Here is a 24,403-nt window from a genome sequence, read left to right as displayed (position 1 = left end):
GCACCAGACCAGAGGTACATTCTGGATTCCCCATCCACTGATCCAAGTTACACTTGAATTTGCTTAGGGAAGAACTCTGCTTCACATGCATGGGAAGCCTCTTCTAGAGAAGGGGTCTCTGGCACTTATACTTGTCCCTTCAACATGTCCTATTTATGTTGAATATGAGGTTTAGGTAATTCTTGTGCTATTTGTTTTGTGGATGTGCAGCAGGTCCATCAGAGTAGGATCAGCTGACGCTTTGTAGATGAGGCATAGACTGGCTCTGACCAGTCTGTAGAATACTGAGGACAGGGAAAGGGCTTTGAGTGTGTCCACATAGGACATATTGTTTACATCATGTATTCTTTTTTTATGAGGAACCTCTGTGGACCCTCCTGTTGATGTATATGTCTCTAGAGGAAGATACCAAAGAAGGTGTTGTACTCAATTATTGGTCTGATGAGGGCCGAGTACAGCAAAACAGTGACATCCTTGGACTTAGATGCCATACCCTTTCTTATAAATTGTGCAACACAGAATGATTTCCTTACTACAGTCGACACAAGGTGGTCAAAGTCCAGTTTGCTGCATACTTGTGTTCTCAAATCCCTGTTCACTGGGTCACCCTTAGGGATGTGTATTACAAATAGTAGTTTCTAGGGGGGTGGGGAACTGTCTTCCTAAAAGGCACTATTATGCATTTCTTGGCACTGAGTTTTACACAGTGGCTCTGCCACCAATTATTTGTCTGTGACAGGCCTTCCTGGAAGTTATTTGTGGTTTTGGGGGAATTCTGTGCACCCAGTTTGCAGTCATCTGAAAACATAGCAAATGTTTTTGATGTTGGCCTTGACTTGAGATAAGATGCCAGAAGGGAGCAGTCTGAGCTTTGAGGACTGTTCTAGTCACCGACCTTTTTGTGGAGGAAGACTCAATTATCCTAACTTCTTTGGTCCTATCTGTGAAACAGCTGGCTATCCAGTTGGTGACATAGGGGTTTATACCTAATTGAGTGAGTTTGTCTACAATGCGTGAGTGGGGTATTGTGTTGAATGCTTTGGCCAGGACAAGGTAGGCAGTGTGCACTATTTTGCCCTTGCCCATTGTTTTGGTGACTTAATTGAGTAAGTCCACTAGGATCAGTAGGTATAACCTGCCCTTGAAAAAAATCAACCTAGGTTGAATCCAGTATCTGAAGTGTTCCTATGTCATTGTTTATCATTTCCATGACAATTCTTGCCATGGCTTTGCATATGCGACTTGTTAGATTTATAGGTTTGTACTTACCGAGGTCTGTAGATGGCCTGGCCATAGGCAGAGGAATGACAGTTGCAGTCCTACATTCACGTGGCATGAAGCATATCTGGAGACTACAGATAAATAGTGATTCTAGTGATCCTGATGGGTCATGTCTTATGCTATTAAGGAAGCATCTTGTGATCTTATCAGGGCCCATCGATGTAGTGTTCTTGGCCATGCTGTGTGCATTGAGGAACGGGGAGTTATGGCTGAGGGCATTTCCTGAGCAGTTTCTGGGGGTAAAAATGGAGCTAAATTTGTGGCCAGTAGATTTGCTGTATCTTCAAGCTCAGTATAGATGGCTCCATTTACAGTTAGTTTTGCATATTGCTGTGTACTGACTTTGATGCTGCAGACATAGCTGAAGAAGTACTTGTTATACTCCTTGGCCTGGGATGCTATTTTTACCTCAGTTTTGGCTTTGATTTGCTTGTTTAGATGATGAACTAGATTTTACCTTGTTGGGCACTACATTTCTTAATTTTTGCCATGATTTTGTTTCTTTTGGTATATGACCTAATGATGCTGGGATTCCACCAGGATGGATTTTTTTTTAATTTGAGCTGCACTTATTCTGAGTAGGTACAGTTGTCTCTGTGCACTTATTAACATAATTAGGGTTTCTGTGAACAATTCCAAATAGGCAGTGGTGTTACCAGGGTTTGGGGTGGGGGCTTAATGGTAGGAAGTTTGCTTTAGAATAATTTTTAAAAGATCCAGGGTTAGGTGTGGTTCTAGGTTTTATTTTTATTTCAAAGGAGACAGCTTTATGATCTGACCTGACCAGTGAAGACATTATACTGGGGGGGGGGGATGTAACATTGCCCCATGTTTGTGAGGACCAGGTCAAGGATGTTAGTACCCTAGTGGGTGTGTAGACTAACTGATCCAAGGTGTTTATGTTTAAAAAAGTCCATGAATCTCTGGGCCTGCATGTTTGGGGGTCATGTATGATTCTCAGTTTATAGTGGGCTGGTTAAAGTCACCCATGCATATGGTGTTGGATTGAATGGGAGGTGTTTCTAGTATATTTAAGTATATATATATATATATATATATATATATATATATATATATATATATATATATATATATATATATATATATATATATATATATATGTATGTATATATATATATATATATATATATATATATATATATATTTTTTTTTTTTTCCTGAGTCATAGAGGGGGACCTACAGGTTGCAAGGATATATGGTGTGGGACATTGCCTATGGTACTTTGGGCATGAAGAAGCTCAAGTGCATCATATTGTTTGACCAGCCATGAGGTGTGCATGCTTTTGATGTAAATTGAGACACGTCTACCTTTTGTCCATTACTGTACAGTAGCAGGCCTGAATGTGTGGAAAGCATTATAGCCTACACTTCCAGGGTGTTCTCCATGGCATTAAATCAAGTTTCAGTAGCTTGACAGATGTCTACATTTGCAAGGGTGAGGGGAACTTACAGGGAATGGAGGTTCTTGTTTAAACTCCTGACAATGAACAGTAACAGTTTTAGATTTTTTGGGATGGTTTTGCTATGTTCGAAGGTTTATCAGGTTGGCAGTGCCTAAAAAAGGCATGATTGGGGTGAACAAGGATTTGACCAATATTTGAAAGCCTAGAGGAAATGGGTGCAGACCATCCCTATCAAAACAAATAATTATCTTTTGTTCATATTGTGATATCATCAATGGAGAAGGAAGAATGGCCTGAGAGTCATTGCCTGGGAGCTCCATAATGTCTCACTTTATATAGACCAGGGAGGTACATTTCAGGTAATTTACATCTATATGGACTACTCTGTGTTGGAGGGAAGCCTTCTAGCTTATCAGTGGGGGTGGTAAGCACTAAATAGCCTATCTACCACAAGAGTGGTTTCTGGCCCAGAAATTGTAGTTTATTGGCCGTTTGGCAGTTTTTCCATCTCTTTCAACTTTCTGGTTTAAAAGCCCATGTTTGCGCTTGTTTCCCACCTTTCCTGTAACTAGTCTAGTCCAGATACAGATTTGTTGTATCCAGGATTGTTTGTAAGCTTCTGAGCCCCCCAAGCCTTTCTGTGTTGGAGGGAAGCCTTCTAGCTTATCAGTGGGAGTGGTAAGCACTAGGTAGCCTATCTACCACAAGATCCAGGTACAGATTCTTAGTTTCAGCACTTGAACTTGCTTGTTCGTGCTCAGCACTTGTTCAGAACTTGTTGTTAGCACTAAATAAGCTACAAATTATTACAGCACTCGACCTTCCTCTTTACCTAGAGGAAAACAGTTTTTGTACTTAATTTCCTCACTTGCTTAGAGAAAAACAGCTCTTATACTCACTTTCCTCACTTGTCTAGAGGAAAGTAGTCTTTTATTCAGGCGTGTCCAAGGGTCAGCTCCCAGTGTTCTCTCATGTCTATCTGATGAATTTGGGCATCTTGGGGCAATGTAGCAATTGCCTCATGTACACAGACAACCCTCTCCTCCTACCACCCAATACCACAGCCTGTGAGAGAGGCACTTATCTAGTCAAACTGGAGGTAAAGTTCTCCCCAACCAAGACTGATCTTGACAGTCAAGAGGAGAAGGTAAACACATGCACCACACCACACTCATCACATAGTCCCACTAAACCTACACCACCAAAATCCACACATAGAAACACAAAAACATTTGCAGAGGCTCTCAATAATAATCTGCTTAAGCAACAGAGACCTCCAAAGCAGAAACGCAAGCAACCACCACCCCCCAACACAACACAAATGACACATAGCCCACAGACTCAGTGTGCCAATAAACCACAGCCCATAAGGCAAAACAACGTACCCAACACACTAGTCATAGGTGATTCTATAGTCAGGCATACTGATGTCCCACTCACCAGGCTAAATAAGGAGAAGGTTACTTTCAGCTGCCTATCGAGTGCCAGGATCCACTACATAACCCACGCACTCAGGTCACTCCACAACAAGTACAAATATGACTCTGTCATTGTCCATGTTGGTGTGAATGACTTGAGACGTACCTCCTTGGGCTACATGAAAAGGGACATGGAGGAGCTGTCTGATCTTGTAGCCCAGGCAGGTATGACCCTAGCCCTGAGTAGCATCCTGCCATCACCCAGAATGATACCGCAGTACAAGGACAAAATGATTGACTTTAACAATTGGCAAAGCTTCTGGTGTCATTCTAAGGGGATCCAGTATCTGTATGCCTAGGATGACATGGTCGACAGACCACGATGCTTTGTCAGAGATGGCCTGCACCTGTCACCCCTGGGATTCCGGATACTGGCTAAGGGTCTTGCCACCCCAATAGTGCCTTTTTTAGGCAAGGTTCAAATGACAAATTCAGCATGGTAAAAGGAACAGGCAAGCAAAAACTGAGGGTAATGCTACTCAATGCTAGAAGTCTAAATCTCAAAATGCACTCACTTGAGGCACTCCTTAAAATGGAGAACATCGATATCTGTGCAGTGACTGAGACCAGGTTCAAGGTTCTAGAGAGCACCCATGCATTACCAGGCTATAACTCATACCACACTTTTCGGCCATCTAACCTGGACCAGAACACCAAAGGCGTAGGTGTGTCCATATTCATTAAGGATATCCACACCTCCAGGCTAGTTGCGCAGCATAATGCATCCAAAGTTATCCAAGTGCAACTAACTCTGGGCAAAACTGCAATCCAAATTGTAGCTTGCTATAGATCCCCCACCATGCCCCAGGATTCCCACTCCTCTTTTTTTGATATACTGGAATATATTAGGGTTTAACCAAACACCCTAATAATGGGCTATTTCAACTACCCCGCCATTAACTGGGAAAATACTCATGTACCAACTCCTTCACTCAACACTTTCTGGAATTCATAAATTCCAATACCCTGGATCAACTTATCCACACCCCCACCAGGGGCAACTATATCCTAGACCAAGTCATTACCAAAATGAGTGACCAGTGTTCCACACCTGAAGTTAACTCCTCGTTGGTCAGATCCGACCATAAGCTAATCACCCTAGATATCCACATCCCACCCCCACCCACCATTAAGGAAACCACAGTAAAACATTTCTCCAAAGCCAGCTTCATGCTTCTTAAGACAGAAGTGGTGAACTTCATGACACCGATACAGATGGACAATACAGTTATGCCTGCTGAATCCTACACAAATGCACTCTATAAGCACTTACACGAGTGCATGGATCGTGCTATCCAAAACAGAACCAAGACGCTATCCTCCAAAAAAGGAAGCCAATCTGGTGGTCCCCTGCCATAAACAAACTTTACAACAGAAGGAAGAAACTGTTGCAAAGGAGAGTAAAATACCATGAGTGGAGGAGCTCCCTGGTCAACCTCAGTAAGAAGCTGAGATCCCTTATTAAGATCCTCCAAAGCTAGCTATGAAAACAAAATTGCTAATGATTCTAAGGGCAACCACAAATTATGCTATAGCTATGTCAAGAATCTCAATGGCAACACCAAGATGTGCTCTGAGTTACAGCACAATGGCATGAAAATTACAGAACCAACTGATATTGCCAACATCCTGGCAGATAGGTTCAGTGCTAACCTTACCCCCATCTCACCCCCTAAAGGACCCATATCTATACAGGAAGAATGCAGAGTCCCTGTAATCACATCAATGCAGGTAAAAGCTGCACTCTCTAAAACCAAAAACACAGCATCCATGGGACCGGACAACATCCCAGGCTGCGTTTTACACGAACTTCAGAATGAACTGGCTCCCCACCTAAGCACCATGTTTAATCATAGTCTCACATCAGGCTTTTTGCCCACTGAATGGCTCACAGCAACAGTTTTCCCACTCCACAAAGGGGGAGCCACCACTGATCCTGGGAACTATTGCCCTATTAGCCTGACAAGCCTGATCTGCAAGGCCATGGAACGTATCATCATGGAAATCATAAACAAAGACACTGGTAACCTCCAAACTCTGGACCCCACCCAGTTCGGGTTTGTGAAAGGCAGCTCATGCCTTCTGATCCTGATCAACTTCTTTGAGGCAGTCACCAAAGCCGTAGACGAGGGTAAGGTGGTTCTCACAGCCTATCTTGACCTCGCCAAGGCTTTTGACACCATCCCCCATTCTGGAATTATAGTTAAACTCACTAAACTAGGTATAAATCCCTACATCATAAGATGGGCTGCCAACTGGCTCACTGAAAGAACCCACACTGTAAAAGTTGCAGACTCCAAATCTGACTTCAAACCAGTGACAAGTGGAGTACCACAGGGTTCAGTCCTGGGACCTCTCCTGTTTGGTATCTACTTCTCTGAAGTACAGGCTAACACAGAAGGCCTCTGGCTAACACAGTTCATTGATGACTGCAAACTAGGAGCCATGGTCGAGTCCTCAAATGATGTGGACATCCTACAGAAGGGTATCAGTGAGACAGATGCCTGGTGTCAGAGACATGGCCTCAAGCTCAATGCCAAAAAGTGCATTGTCATCCCCTTTTGTAAAAACTCTGTACCCATGAACTACCACATAAATGGCAGTCTACTTAATGCTGAATGTGTGATAAGAGACCTTGGGACGCAGGTGGACAGTAGTCACTCCTTTGATAATCACATCACCACAGTAGTTAGGAAATCCTTCTATGTGGCACACCTCATCACAAAAGGGTTCTCATCCAGGAAAAAAGAGGTCATTGTCCCCCTCTACTCAGCACTCATTAGACCTATTATTGACTATAATGCCCCTTTTGGAATGTACCTCACAAGACATCTGCAGCAGCTGAAAAGGCCACAGAAGTGCCTCACAAAGAGGATTACTGGCCTCAAACAGATGCCCTACACTGACCTTCTCAAAAAACTCCAGCTTTACTCTGTAGCATATCACCTACTCTGAGGAGATCTCTGCCTAACATATAAATCTATGTTAAACCCAGAACTGTTGGACATGCTACACCTAAAGAAATCCCAATCCCTCTGAGCTACATGCTCTACAGACCTAAACCTTGTCACCACAATAAACAGGACATGCTGGAGGGATAGATTCCTATCCCAGAGACTTCCTTTACTCTGGAACAAGCTACCCATCTATGTCAAGCAAAGTTCCTCATTAGCACTCTTCAAGAAAAATCTTGATGAGTGGATGGGGAATAGGAAATACACCCCAGGGATCACTTCTGTGGCTTTGTTCAACAGGGGCACAGGAAATTAACTTTCTTGGGTGGCGTAAGCCAGTGAACTTTGTTGGCTAGGCTTACTCAGGCCCTTAGGCCGATAGCCTAGTACCTACCTATGAACCTACGAACCTATGACTGAGTCATACTGGTACTTGTGGATCAATGACCTGAGTGCATGGTGATCTGGCAGATCCTGGTCCACAATATGCAACTGACCATGACTCTCTCCTTACTTAGCCTGGTGAGTGGGACATCTGTGTGTCTCACAACAGAGTCTCCTATGATCAAAGTATTGGGATATGTGGTGATTTGCCTTGTGGGCTGAGAAGTTAAGACATCATGAGACATGGCTGTATGTGTTGTATGAGTTCTTTTGTGGTTGCTGAAGATACCTATTGTAAGTACAATGTCTGGGAGGTCTTTAGAATTTAGGAAGACTACATTTAAGAACCTCAGCATATGATGGTCTATGTGTCTGGTACCTACTATGTATGTGCTTGTATATTTGTCTGTGACACTGTCTTTAAGAGAATTATGTGTGCAACTTTCAGCCTCAGTAAGACATTGGCCCATGCTGTCCTGTAGACTCCCTGTTGTACTTGTACACTGTGCCCTGTGAATCATGCGATGTGGTGCCCTGGGTGTTACATAAATGTGGTTATGTCCTGCAGTACTGAAGTGGCACAGACAGCACATGATGCCACTGGTGGTATCTACTGAAATCAGGAATGCGCTGACTACATCAGCGCATGGCAATATAATAACCTTACATTCAGTGGATGATGCCTACGAGCAGCACCCCAGTGCTGCAGGTTGTACTGCAGCAGAATACGTAGTCGTGCTTCAGTAGGTGGTGCCATTATTTAGGTCTACATGTAATATCGGTTACCAATAGGGAATGGCTAGGACATACATTATTGTTTAAGATGTCAGCTGTGTCTATTTGTATTGTTACAGTTTCAGAAGAAATTCTTACATAATGCACAGGTCTCTGTTATTCTGCCTCTTTCAACTCTTTATGTCCTACCTGCACATAAGACATATGTACTGGCATTGCTGCAATATGTGCACCAGCAGCCATTGCATCTCTCTTTACTTCTTACTGTGATACTAATCAATATGTCTACAGGTTCCTTTCTTCACTCTAGTTTACTTAGTGGATTCATGTTACCTGCCCATTAGCTATGTACTCCAGAAGGCATCTGCATATAATTTGCTACTTTCACATTTGAAAGGTCACACTTGCTTTCATCAATATCAGTATATGCCAATACAAGCTGCCCTCCTGTCCTAAGCCAGGACAGCATGTAATGCATCTTTTACTTGTATCTAGAATTCTGTCTGTCACCTACTTCTGCTACATCTTGCAATTCCTACACCTGTGTTAGATGGATGGATTTTGACCTGGATAACATCCATATAAGAAATCTTGAAGCAGCTTGCACTGGGACATCATCTATATGCAAGATCCTTATGACAGCTGGTCTTACTTGGTCTGGTGCCATGGATTCTACCTCAGGTGTTTAAACAGTGAATGAGCAGTGAGGATTTAACAAGTTTTCTTACTCTTTATTGTCTAGAGACATAACTTAATTGGGCTGCACATGGGATTGTCAACTTTTCCATGACCAGTAAACTGATTTTTGCCTTGATGTGAGGACTATTTTTTCCTCTTCCTTGTGGATTAGTTTTATTTCCTATGTGTCTGTATACAAATGACAAATTACTACATAGCACTCTCAATATAATTATATTCAAAATTAGAGGAAATTTCTTAATAGTTATGATAAAGTAATAGTGTAAATTATTCAACACGCATGCTTTTACGGGTAGTATGTCATTGAAAGAGATACATTTGTCCTTTTCTATGCAGTTTTGGTTCCTCTCACCTCCCAATAAGGCTCCTTAACTGGCTAGTGCAAGATGTCCATATACATATATATATATATATATATATATATATATATATATATATATATATATATGTGTGTGTGTGTATATATATATATGTGTGTGTGTATATATATATATATATATATATATATATATATATATATATATATATATATATATATATATATATAAATTAAAGCTGTAGATTGCATACATGGGACAGCCACGGCTTGTGTACAGTCTTTCACAATAGCAATGTAGCAGCAAATAAAACAACAAATAAATGAATGAATAAACAATTAAAAAAACGAACTACTAGGAAATTGCCAAAAGAACAATGTCCGAACTTTTATTAAATCAGAGTAAGCGCTTTCACCACTTAGGCTTCTTCAGACTTACAAACATCACAGAAGTCAACATTTAAATACTCATAGTTAATTAAAACCCATGGCATCATTTCCTGCTGGATTTAAAAAACCTCAAATAGTATACCTAATATATAATTAATAATTAAATAACATTACGTATATAATTACTATCAGATATATAGCAATCATAGTTAAAAAATTTTCTTACAACACTTCTAATAACATATAAAGATATATATGTATAAAACGATCATTTTTATTATTATTAACATATAAATCCGTCCATAAGACTAATAAAAATATTGACATATTCACGCATTGCATTCAAAGGAAAAACGCTAATGCGTATATATCTATGTATGCAATGCGTGTATAAGGCTAACCAAAAAAGAACAAGAGGAAAATACAAACACAGGAAGCAAAGGGCTGGAATAGGCAAACCATAATTTGTTATTATTATTATTATTATGTGCCTTCAGCCTCCTATTACCCAAGATGAGTTTTAGTGCAACTTTATCATTTAAGCCAGGGTTCTTATCTGCCCTTAGCTTAATGATCCATTTGATTTCACATCGTTCGGTGTAGTTTTTAATATCGCCACCATGGGCATTGGGATGTACAACTTGTAATACTGAAAATAAAAATTGGTGTGTAGGATCAGTATCCATTACATGTTTTGCATGTGCATAATGGATATTTTCTAATATGATGTTATAATTATGTTCTCTTATTCTTTCTTTTAATCTTCTATTAGTTTTACCTATATAGAATGCGCTACATTTTATGCATCTAGCCAAATAAATCACATTTCGTGTTTGGCAATTGGCTGTAGCAGTAAGAGTATATACTACATGTGTAGTTGGATGCACAAAAGTTCTTGCATCATCTATGTAAGTACATTGATTGCATTTGAAGCAAGGTTTAGTTCCTAGCTGTTGTTCTACACTATTAAATTCGAACATTTTATGGGAACAACAAAGTAACTGTTTAAGATTCCTCTTATTTATAAATACAAACCTAGGTTCTTCACCTACTATATTTCTAATAGTATTATCAAGTAGTAATATTTCCCATTGCTTCCAAAAATTCCTATTATAGGACTATCCATGTTGTTAGCAACTAGATTCTCAGAAAAATAGGGACAAGTTGTGGTTGTTCTAAGAGGTTCTATACCAATAATTGCTTCCTCAACCTCTGTCGTACTATATCCCCTCATTAAAAGTCTGCATTTTAGATCTTCTAATTCCTCTATATATCCTGAGTCCAAAGGGTTCAACCTGGAGGCTCTTATTACCTGGCCCTTAACCACACTTTTGAAAACATATCTCGGATGCATGCTTGTCCTGTGTAGTAAAGTGTTACGAAAGCATGCTTTCCTATGTATTCCTGTATTCACTAAACCATTATCAAACCTCTTGATACTGACATCAAGGAAAGAAATCTCTGTAGTGGAATAATTTAAAGTAAATTTCAAAAAACTAGATAAGATGTTAATTTCTTCATAAAACTCTAACAATGTACTTTCATCATTATTCCAAATTAGAAACAAATCGTCTACAAATCTGCGATAAAAACATACTGATCTCTTAAAACTATCTATATTAAATAATTCATTTTCTTCCCAGTGGGCCATGACGATATTTGCGTAACTATTCGCGCATGGTGTCCCCATTGCTACGCCATCACACTGGGAATAAATATTGTCACAAAATATAAAGACATTCTCTAATATTGTTTCTAAAATAGTCATAACAAATCTATCTGTTTGGAGTCCATATTAGAGTGGATACACAAATATTCATTAACAGTATTCGCACCAATTTCATTTGGTATAACCGTGAATAGACTTGTAACATCCAAAGTTACAAAATAAAATGAAGTATCTATATATAGGTTTACTATCAGATGTTCGACATAACATTGTTCAAATGTACAGATGTCCGAACCAAATGTTCAGAAATCTGTACACCGAACAGTGTAAATGTCGAACCGAGCATTTCAGTGCATTTGAAGTTCAAAATTGTCGACTACACTGAAATGCTCCTACCTACCTAACATACTACAACTGTTGTTTGCAGGGAGGCAAGCCCCCCTGCACCCCCCCTACTTATATATACAAACTCCGAGATCGCACTACAGTGAGGGTAAGGGTAAATTTCCCTATCCCCACTATATTGCAATCTGCACCGCAATGTTGGAGCTGGCAACAGCGGCCATTCGCTCTTGTCAGCTTCGACATTGTGGTGATTGCACTAACGGTTCCGCTATGTGGTTTTTGCACATAGTTCGTTCATCTAAAAGACGAATAAACATGCGATAGTAAATATATATATATATATATATATATATATATATATATTTATATATAATTTAACCTTGCCCTTAAAGCCCAGATTGTGACTGAAATGGGTCCATGAAGGATCATTGTATTTACCCAGTTAAAACACAAATAAATATATGCCTAAAACTAAGGCATTTAAGTCATACATAACAGTTCAACTTGTAATGTTTAAGTAATTCACTAGCAAAAATGCTACACATCTGCATAAAATCCCAAGCATGACCAACATGCCTAGACAAAAGCCCTTATACAACTGATATTACCAACTGTTTTTGAAGCAGCAGTATAGCACAAAGGACCAAGCTTATACGATTAATTGGCAATATTCTTAAGTCCTGGGCGTGATTCCATTAAACTCCACTTATATATTATACCACAATCAGCACAAATCTCCAAGGACACTTATGCCTAAAGAATCTTGTTTTGTTGACAAATAAGTAAAAACATCAGTCTCTGTTATAGATATTTTAAGCATCTGGATTTGTAAAACTGACAATGCTTTCATACTGCAACAGCAGCATGAACAGATGCTATTTTATTGCCCAAATAATTAAATTCAGAAGATATTATGTATAATTAAAGACAAGAGTTTACTTGAGTAGTCCAGCAAATTAAATCACAAATTCTAAGTTGTGAAACTATAAACCAAGCAACTCCCTTAAAGAGGCAAGAAACTGAAAGCACAAACTGCTCATAAAGTATAATGTATCAATTAGCTGTTGAAAAACAGATAAATAATAAATAATATGCATTGCATTTAGTATTCATTCTGTAAGTTTATATGCAATGCTAAAACAGAATTAATACTCAGAAATACCTTTTATGAGGACGATGCCTTACATGTACAAGTAGATGTCTTTACATCACTAGTTTCCTGAAAATGGCTGCTTATTAGGATCAGATTTACGGATCGAATAACCTTGCTAGGTGGACATTAACTCCTTACACACTGATAAAGACAGCACACTTGAAAGTACACTGCTGAATTTTGCTTACTTGCATACAGCCTTTTTCTATTAGAGGTTTCACTGCATGACTTGCTTGAACCATGACCTTATATGCATTTTATAAAATGGTATGCCTGAAAACCTTGGCACACTTCGACTGTGTTAACCAAGATTTGTATACAAATTTGAACAAAAAGTGGCAAATAAAATAATTCTGTATGGCTGGCTTCTTTTGCCAGTTACCTAATTTTTTTCTTTCTTTCTTTTTCTTTTTCTCATTCTTGATGTTGTTCTTTCTTTCTTTCTTTCTTTCTTTCTTTCTTTCATTATTAATCAGGTAAGTCAGCTGGTCTGCATATCTTTATTGCTACATGCTGGGCTGGTTAGGCAAAGCAGAACTTGCAACTGTGTTTTTATTATTCCATTTCTACTTAGCTACTAATGTTCTTAAACTGTGCTCTTTCACATACTTAAATTAACAGTACAGTAACTACACTAGGTAAGGATATTGTCACTTTGTACTAACAGTTTGCAAATATATCACATGGGAGTCTGTCCTTAGTGCTCACATTGTAATTATCTCTTTATGTTTTTCTTTTTGTTTGCTAAGAAAATTGATGAGGGCCCAACTGTTGATTTTAATGAATGACTGGAAGAATTGATCTGGCCACATACTATGGCATGAAAGTCTGGGAAAATCAAATTTGGAAAACAAAACAGACCATCTGTAGCTCACTGACATTGAGAAATAAGGCACACTGCCAGCTAATTACCAGATTTTTAACTCTGAAATCAGTAGACAATATAGAGACTTCATTCTGGCACACTAAAATTTCAGCTGTAAAAGCAAACCTTTTTTTTATATGTATACTGTAGGTTGTAGTAGTAGATCCTTATGCTTTTAAAGGCTTGCACATTTACATCTATGCCTCTCCAGCACTTGTCTGCCATATCCATATCAACAGTTGTTCTCTCTGTGGGAATTAGCCACCGTTATTCTTTTCCCTAAATGTATACCATTCGGCTTCTTACTTGCTACCTCACAATATCTTTTATTTCTGTGTTACCTAAGGATCTCGAGAAGGCCATCTCCATCTAGATTTCTACATAAAAATTGTGCCAAAATTCTCCTTGCTTTAAAATCTTTGATGTTAGTTTTTTAAAAGCCCTGCCATAAAATATAGAAATCTGCCCTATATTTGACCCCTGGCCAATGGGATCCCTATCAGTTGCTTGAATTGCCAAAATACTGAACATAGCAGTTAGCTTTGTCGCATCACAGCAAGAGAGTCAACGGTTCGATTCTTGGCTGGAGCACCTTCTGTGTGGAGTCTGCATGTCCTCCCCGTGGTCAAGTGATGTTGAAAGACATGCAGGTAGGTGCGTGCATGAATGAGTGTACCTTCTTTGAAGGTTGGGCATCAGGCTGGCACCTTGGCACTGTAAAAATCCACTGCTAATCATTAGTGGACCAGAGTTCTGCTGTGGCGACCCCTATCTGGGAAAAGCCGAAAGACGTTAGTATATGGCTGAGACCATATAACTAACATTTTGGAAGTTTGAAATGAAAATAAAAAACAAAAAAAATGTTTTTTTGTTTTTTGTTTCTTGCAGGGGGGCACCCCCACACCCCCTGGTACTTAAATATACCAACTCAGAGATCACACTATATTGAAGAAAACAGCAAATTACCCATTCCACAATGTGCAGTGATCTTCATTCACTATGTTTGAACTTCCATAATGTCAGTTATATAGTCTCGGTCATATAACGTTTGGCATTTTGGCAGTTTGAGCAACTTATAGGGATCCGGCCAATGTCTTCTCCAAAGGCCAATGGAGATCAAGAGGCTTTTATGAACCTGACAAAAATATAACTATTCAATAGTAACAGAAGTCATAAAGTCATTGTCTAAAGCATTCTTCTACCAACTCAGGAAGAAGGGTTTGCTGGCAGGTGGCAAGGTGTCTGCCTATGCTGTTGGTGACAGATTTGATTGAGATGCCAGAGGAATATTTGGAGACAGGCTTGAGGACCTGATTGCCACATCACCTACCCCACAAAGAGAGTAAGTGTTTCATCTGCCATAATATTGCTGTCAAGTAGTGAAATGAGGGACAGGCAAAGTACTGCATGGTAATGCTCATAAGAAGGCTAGTAGACATTATATGCTGCATACTCACTAGGATGCATGCGTGTATATGATACATCATTGTACTGAAGCCACAAGAAGGTATAGAACAATAGTGCTTCATAGAAAAAGAACTGTGGAAGTGATGATGGCACTGCAACCAATGCTTCTTATATCCCCCTTCACCCAGCTCCAGTACAAAAGTGATCTGCTCCACCACGATGTGTGACTGGCAACCCCCTTTTGTGGTGGTTAAACTGGGAAGGTAGACCTGAAGATCCTATAGGGTGCACCATCCTGAAGCAGATTGTCCAGTAAATACAGTCAAGACACAATAGATCTAGAGTATATATTTGACTACTTCTGACTACTTCTGTAATAACAAAATATTATATACAAATGACATTACACAAGATCTATTGTTCAAATAATGAATAAGAGATAATAATAAATAAGATTTAATATGTATGCCCAAACTTGAAGACCAGTGATTTGTACTGCAGAAATCCTGTGTATGGTCAGTTATCAAGGAGCAAAGATGCTATTCTGCACCCTGATTTACAGATTTCTTCATCTGAAACAATGCTCATAGGTTCATAGATTAGTACTAGGCTAACTGCCCTTGTGAGCCATTTTAAGCCTAGCCAATTATCTCTTGTGAGACTCAAACCCTGCAACTTGTGTTTGTAAGGCAAACACCTTAACCATTAGACCACCCTCCCAACTGTTCTTGGATTCATCTTCCTTGTGACTATAGGGATTATGGACCCATAATCTGCATCACTGTTATCAATTCATATGCAATGAGGTTGGTCTTTAGAGCATACAGTAAATTTACACTGTTGAAGTGAGCAAATATCTACCATACCAAAATAACCTATGGGCTGCACAAGTCAGCAGGGGAATTAACTCTTTGAATTTACCAAAATTCCTCCATCACACTCTCATTGTACTCTTTCACTGCAATCCTACCAACAATAACTGAATCTTCCAAAGCGTATTTTGTACACACACACACACACACACACACACACACACACACACACACACACACACACACACACACACTAGCGCGCACGTGCTGCACATACATATAATGTTATGTTAACACTCTACTACCAGCCAAACCTGTCTGGCTCACTAAAGGTTTTAATTACTAAACACTCTTAACATGAACCAACCAGAGCACATTGGATAATGGAAGCTTTAAAAAAGAAGTCATTCTCCAGAAGGGTGATGACAACAGTTAATAATTCATCAGTTTCTGATAAATGTTATTACGTACATTATAAAGTCAGTCACAAGATTTAGAAACTGATTAATCGAATTCTTTAAGTAAAATAAGTCTTTACTTGAAATAAAATTAAGCAGTGCATTTTGAAACTCAAATATAGAAGTGTCTGCATTTATGCACAAATAGATACAACATAAAGGGTTTAAATAGAAAGATCATGTAAAAAAAAAACAGAATCTAACAGCTATTTAGTCCTGCTACTACCACCATCTGAAGATGTACTGGAATATCTCTACCACCAAGTTTTATAATAATTTAACAACTGCAGAACACTCACAGACAGCATTAATAGAAAATAATCGAAATGCCTTTGATCAGCAAGCTATTTTTTCCAGACAGCAAAGTCAACAGCATACTGCAAAGGCAAACAAATAGTTAAACTGACTACTTGTATAACTTGCTGAATAGTACCTGTTAGGAAAGGTCCACTTGAAAAAGTCTGGTTAGGTGTCGTGGGCTGAAGTAAGACTTGAACATATGTATTTTACATGGTCCTTTTTAGACACATCCAATAGCAACCAAACAGCAAACAATCAAGATACTTTTATAAACTTGAGAAAAAAATCCTGTTTATTATAACAATATGTCAAAAAGGCATTGTCTGAAGGATTCTTCTACCAACTCAGGAAGAAGGGTTTGCTGGCAGGTGCAAGGTGTCTGCCTATGCTGTTAGTGACCTGGATTTGACTGAGATAAGAAACAAAATCACTTTATTTCCTTACTGATGTTTGATTACTGGGAAAGTACAGCTGGGTAGATAGCCATTTTCAGTGGAAGCCTGAGGAGAAAAACTCCAAAGTATTACAACAGCATTTTAATAACAATAATTTCACAATCTTCCAAAATAATACAAAAACATCAACAGTTTAAATAATTATACCAAAAGTAGGCATAATATGAAAACATCGATTAAGAACAAATACAATTTATATGACATTGATTTAAAACTTGGAGAAATTGTAGCTAGTTTACAGAGAAATTAAAGGCAAGTTAGCATAATCCAAACAGGAATTACAATACAGAGTGAGAGAAAAAGAGGTGATGGCATATTTAGAAAGTGAATTGGGGAGAGAACTTGATTGAAGTAAGGACGTGAGTGAAGAAGGGACAGTAAGGAGGAGTAAGGTATGAATAGGTACTTAGTTATATTTACAGATATAGTTTAACCTAGGGATGAGCGAGAACAGAGGCAGTTTTTTGCTGGGAAGTCTTTCAGAATGGTTTTAAAGGAGAGGAGGGAAGGGATTGACTTGGGGTCCATGTCAATTTGTTGAAGGTGGTTTCGGTGAACACAAGGAAACTAAAACTAGTTTACTGAAACCATCTTCAACGAACATTGAAACAATTTTTTTTTTGTGAGGGACAAGCCCAACTGATATCTCATGTTGGGGGACAACCCCCAGAATTATATATACCAACTTCATGGTTGCACAACAGTAAAGAAAAAGGCAATTTCCACTTTCATTGAAAGTGGTTTCAGAGAACTGGTTTTGGTTTCTTTGCATTCATTAAAACCACCTTTGACAAAGTGACATGCTCCCATTGACTTGATGGATACCAGTAAGGACTTCCAGACTTTAGCAACATGGTAAGATTACAGACCATGCCCAGCAGATTTGATAAGTTTGTGGACAGAGAAGAGTTTTTTTTTTGTCTCTGGATCATAATGAATGATTGAGAACTGGTTGTGCAGAATGGTATTTAGTGCTGGACAAGCAGATGGATGCTAGATAATTTTATAGGTGGTAAGAAGCTGTGCATATTGTATATGTTAGTTGATGGGGTAGTTTTAACCACTTTAAGGTTTTTATTGCTAAAAGTAGTGGGCTCTGAAAGGAGTATTTGCTGCAAATTTAGCCACTTTATTATAGCATTGTTCATGTTTTGATTTTTGTGATGTCTGAAAGTTAGTAAGGATGGCAGTGCCATAAAGCCTTCTTCTTCTTCTTTCGGCTTTTCCCGGTTAGGGGTCACCACAGCAGATCACATGTCTGCTCATGACTGGTAGTGGAGTTTTACAGTGTCGAGTTTCCAGCCCAGCGCCCAACCTTCCACAGAAGGCACACACGCACACACACACACACACACACACACACACACACACACACACACACACACACACACACACACACACACACACACACACACACTCACACCTAGGGCCAATTTAGAGTGTCCAATCCACCTACTGCATGTCTTTGGGATGTGGGAGGAAACCGGAACACCCGGAGGAAACCCACGCGACCACAGGGAGGACATGCAGACTCCGCACAGAAGGCACCCCAGTCGAGGATCGAACCGGAGAACCTCTTGCTGTGAGGAGACAATGCTAACCACTGCACCACCGTGGCCACCGGGGAAAAGGGAATATGGGATTCCTGGACTGACCTATTTATAAGGATTGAGACAGGATAGGCTATGCTATTGACTGCTATTTTCAAATACTCACATGGAAGGCCATCAGATTAATGGTTTGAGTTTGTTTAGGAGTAGTATTATATAGAATCTGGGAACAGATTTGAAGATGAAACTGGATGTGATGACATGTGGCTTTTGGGCAGGGATGGAACTGTATATCGGGGAATCAAAGTAATATAGTGTATATTGATGACTGGTAGTGGTGAAGTAGGAATCAAGACGGAAACAAGAAGTTCCAGGTCTGTAGGATATTTAGTGGTGGTAGAGTCTGAAAGCTAGTAGAAGATAGGTAGAAGGAAGTTTTTTCTATGAAGAAAGAGAGTTAGGCTGTCCTGGTTTCTTGTTGTGTGTTTCTGAAATGTGAGAAACAGAGGGGTTAGAATATGAGGATGTAGTTAAGATAGGAAGTAGTGAGGGTTTATTTGGGGAAAGTACAAGTTGAAATGTAGAAGAATAGATAGGTACTGTTGGGAAGGGGTCTGAGTATGAATGGATATAGTGCAAATCAGTATGGGAGGGAGAAGGGTTATTAGGAATGATGCTAAATGTTAGAAGTAGGGGAATAGGAAAATGCAAACTGAAGTATTTGTATGACAGTAGTAAGGTTGTTTGTGGAGGGTTAGGGAATAGGTGTCAAAGGTGAAATGTATATGTAGGAAGTATAATGATAAAGTAAGGGGGGTGGGAATTGTGGTTGGGTAGAGGAGCATAGTGGGCTTTCCACCCTCAGGTCACTTGTTACAGACAGCAATCAGTTTATAGTCATAGAAAGCAGTTAATAAGGAGGTATAAAGTAGAATAGGGTTTCTTTCATTTACTGAATTCAGATACCAGGAAGCTAGGGGTATTAAGTAACTAGCATGTACAGGGTAATCTATTCATCAAGGGGAGGGACAGTGGCCAAATTTCTAAGTGGCATACCTTTCAACTGTACAGATTTTTGCAGAATATCCAGATCTTTGCCTCATATTTTGCGTTCGCTTCTCATAAAATTGTGGTTTTCTAGCAAATCATTGGCAAATCATTGAGGGTTGAAGTCAGAAAATAATGACAGACACTACAGTAAAAGTAAAAATATATATTCACAAGGAAGTATTGAAATGTTTTAGTCTTCCAGTTAAAATAGCTTATTGTCAACATTTTGCGATATCAGAAAATTTGAAGAGCTAGGAAATTACTATTCTTTGTCTTTATAATGATTATTAGACAGATGTTAGACTCTGCTTAGTTTAATGAATTATGACATATGTTTATGAGGAAAAGTGGACTCAGTTATTCACATCGGACTACACATTCCTGGAAACTCAACTGAATTGTCCCCATATCACTTGTGAATTTAAATGAAACTGCCTGATTAATAAGCATAACTTACTTTAACAACCTGAATCCATAAGCTATCTGCTCTATATATGCTATATTATATATGCCACTTGCATATGACAGGCTCTAGAGCACACAAAAAAAATACATATTATTTTTGCAACATGCTATATTTGCACTAACCATACATTCTAAACTAACTCAATTGGCAACTGACAAGTTATTTATTTGAAACACCAGTCTAAATATTAACTGTACCCTTGAAATATTGTTGCCGTTTTGATAAAACAAAACCTGAATTGAAAAAGGAATGATTTGAAGAAGTGAAGTATTGTACAGATTTCAAAGACAGCTATTAACACTACAATATAAGTAGAAATGTATACATGCAAGGAAAAATTGAAATGCTTTATACTTTTAGTTAAAATAGCTTATTAACTTTTTGCTTTATCAAAAAATATAAAGAGCTAGGAAATTATTTCTAATTTGTCTTTATAATGTTTACTAAAGTGATGTTAGTCAGTGACTTGTTTAATGGATTGCAAGTCATGTACAAGATGGACTACTGAATGTTATTTCTGTTTATCTATGTTTGCTGAATTTCGATTATTAGTACTGATTTAAAACAAGGGAAAGAAAGGGAAGGGAAGGGAAATCTCTGTTTTTGGTCAAGGGAGGAGAGGCTTAAGAGTATTCTAACTGCCCCCAGAACTCTCTAAAATGCTCGAAATACTATTTGATTCATGCTTACCTAAGGTAAGTCTTGATTACCATATAGGTACCTTTCCATTCATTCTAGACCTGATGTGATTACCCATTCTGGAAGCAGGAGGTGCCCTATGCAGGATGGGAATTGTCAGGATGATCATAGTTCATTCTTAGACTCTGCTTTGTAAATCTATAAATATGTAAAAGCACTGCACACTAGAATGTAGGGCACCTCTACTGTGAGTCAGGATACCACTGATAAGCCATGTCTTTTCATAAGTGTAAGTTGAAGTTGGTGAGCTGAAGAGTGGGAAAGTAAAGGAAGACAGTACACCTACAGTAAATTCATATTTCATTGGTAATCACTCACTGTCTCCTGTAGAGTCGTTTTAGTCAAATTATTTTAGTAATAATCTATTTGTTGTTGGCTTATTTAGTGTATGCTCCTCTGCTGCATTTAATTTATCCAAAATGACATATCTGACATATTTGGGATCTCTTAAGGGTAACTAAATACTGGATATTTTCTAAGTCAACTTAATAATTGTTTACACTACTAACATTCCATCCTGATATATAAAATACTATAGAACAATAATAGAATAATATAGAATTTCATATCTCTTTTAAGAAAATTCTCCATATAATAATTTAACATATGGAGCTCAATTGATATTTTTGGTTAAAGGTATGAGTGATAATCCAATAGATCTATTTTTATCTGTTGGATTAAGAATGACTTTCATTCCATGTTTAATGGGAAATTCATATTTACTTGTATTTGATACTTTAGAATTAATGTTTTATAGAAGTACTTTTGTAAAACCTGACCAGAATTTTACCCTACTTGTATTTAAAGAAGAAAAAACATTAAATTACACTCCCATGTTTACACACATAAAATAACATTGAATTTTATCAGAAAATATGGTATAACTACTATAATCAAAATAAATAAAAAAAGAAGCAAAAAGTTTCTTCCAACAATAACTTGAAATGGATTTAACTTTCTTATCATTAAATACTAATGGCTTAAATAATGCAAATAAATGTAAGGCACAAGTAGTATTTCTCCAGGAAACACATTTTAAGACTAATGATAGCTTTATTTGGAACCCTAAAGACTATACAGTCTTAGCTCAATCCTTTTATAGAGCAAAGACAAAAGGAGTATCAATTCTCTGGAAGAAAAACATAATCACTCCAAAAGTTATTTATGAATATGAAGACAAAGAAGGTCTACTAGCATTTGTTATAATTAAATTTAATAACCAAATATGAACCTTAGCTAATCTATATTGGTTCCCAGGAATTGTAGCAGGAATTGTTAAAAAACACCTACATTTTATTTCCAACAATTATAAAGAAAATCTTATACTGGGAGAAGACTTTAATTGTACCTTAGAAGCTTCTGAAACCACCAAGAAGTCTTTTCACATAGCAACTATTTCAAAATCCTTAAAAATATGGATTGATTCATTTCATTTAATAGACACATTTAAAGTAAAAGATGATAAATCCTTATTATTTTCCCATAAAGACCATAGATTTGGAACACATACCTGAACAGACAAATTATTCATACTTCAAGATTTGCAAACAAAAATCCTTAACTTCTCAATAGTTCCATGTTCTTTCTCAGATCATGACTTCCTGATAATGAAGCACCAAATAGAAAAATATAACAGAAGAATGATAGGCACACCACGACAATCGAAGCAAATCTTTAGAAAGCGTTAAAACAAAGTTTTATTGTAGCGAAAGTAAGCGCTTTCGCGTCTCCAAGGACGCTTCTTCAGACTTTATAACAATTAACAAACAAGAAATCCTTAAATACTATTTCCTTTCAGTGTAGACCAATAAAAAGGCTGTTGCATAACACATGACATTCTCATCAATAAAAATCATTAAAAATAGGCAATTACACAGAGAAAGAGGAGGGAAGATGGATAATAAAGTTACAAGCAGACAGAGGACATGGTCTCAATGATAGGATCTCATTGAAGCCCTTTCTGAAGGATCACCTCCTGAGACACTGAATGTTATACATGATGTATAGGTATTAAAACATTAAAATGATATAATTACATAAACGTAAAAAAGAATAAAGAATTTATACATAATTGCAAGTCACTCTGGATCTTTCAGTTATAAGTGTCATTAATATAGTTTGTTAACATCTCTTTACAATTTTTATCTATGCACACATTTTTCACATATTTTAATAGTATATTATATATATGTGTATATTTTTTACAATTTGAGTTGCTGAGAGTTACATATATTGATGCTAAAAACATTTTATATTCAGTAAGAAGTAAAAATTTTAACTTTTTAATGATTTTTATTGATGACAATGTCATGTGTTATGCAACAGCCTTTTTATTGGTCTACACTAAAAGGAAATAGTATTTAAGGATTTCTTGTTTGTTAATTGTTATAAAGTCTGAAGAAACATCCTTGGAGATGCGAAAGTGCTTACTTTTGCTACAATAAAACTTTGTTTTAATGCTTTTTAAAGGTTTGCTTCGATTGTCATGGTGTGCCTATCATTCTTCTGTTATTTTTTACCAAGTTTTTGTTTGGAGGCACTTTACCCCTGCAGTGTATTCTTCTTTTACAAGCTCCAAATAGAGTTTAAACCTTTAATCCTCTCAACTAGAATTCCATCATATATCATGAAAATGAAAGAATTCAGACCCTGGATGTTGTCATACTACAATTATTTCTTGAAATTAATAATACAACAGAAATCAGTATAGTCATAGCTTGGGACTCATTAAAAGCGTATTTATTTGGTAAGACCCTTAGCTGGTACAAAAACAAAGTCAGAGGGTGGGAATCTGAATAATTAGACTTGCAAACCAGACTCTTGACAGCAAAATCTAAAAAAAATCAAAATTGTCCAGAAGTAAAAAAAGAAATAGAGGAATTGAATAAAAAATATAATGAAATTCTAACATACAAAACTTGTCTAGCCTTGGAAAAATTTAAAATAAACTCATTAGCCACCTCCCCCAGATATCTACATAACTTCTCTCCAAGAATTAAAATACAATATAAAGCAAATAACATTAGTAGTATATATCATGAAAAGAAAGGGAAAAAGTATCAGATATAGGAGACATCCTTGAAGCATTTCGGTTCCATTATATGGAACACTTCAAAAAAGAAGATTTAGATAACAACCAAATAAACTTAGATACAAACCTTATCAATATAAAAAAAATTCCTGAACACTTAAAACTAGACCTACAAAAAACTATAACCTACAAAGAAAATGTTGACAAGATAAAAGAAAGTAAATCTAACAAAGCTCCAGGGATAGATGGTATAATTACGGAAATTTACAAACTCTTCCCTTCAACAGTAATTTCCTTTTTTCATAAAACTTTGTTAGAAGTCCAGTCAGAAGCAAAAATACCACCATCATGGAAATATTCTCTCATAACACCAATTCTAAAAGATAATAAACCATCAGACCTTTGCACCTCATACAGACCTATATCATTACTGAATAATGATTACAAAATATTAATGTCAATCCTAGCTAACAGAATGAAAA

Source organism: Protopterus annectens, chromosome 1.part0 (genome assembly GCF_019279795.1).
Source record: "Protopterus annectens isolate FY-2018-M chromosome 1.part0, PAN1.0, whole genome shotgun sequence".
NCBI lineage: Eukaryota > Metazoa > Chordata > Ceratodontiformes > Protopteridae > Protopterus > Protopterus annectens.
Note: the sequence above shows the minus strand (reverse complement) of the source record.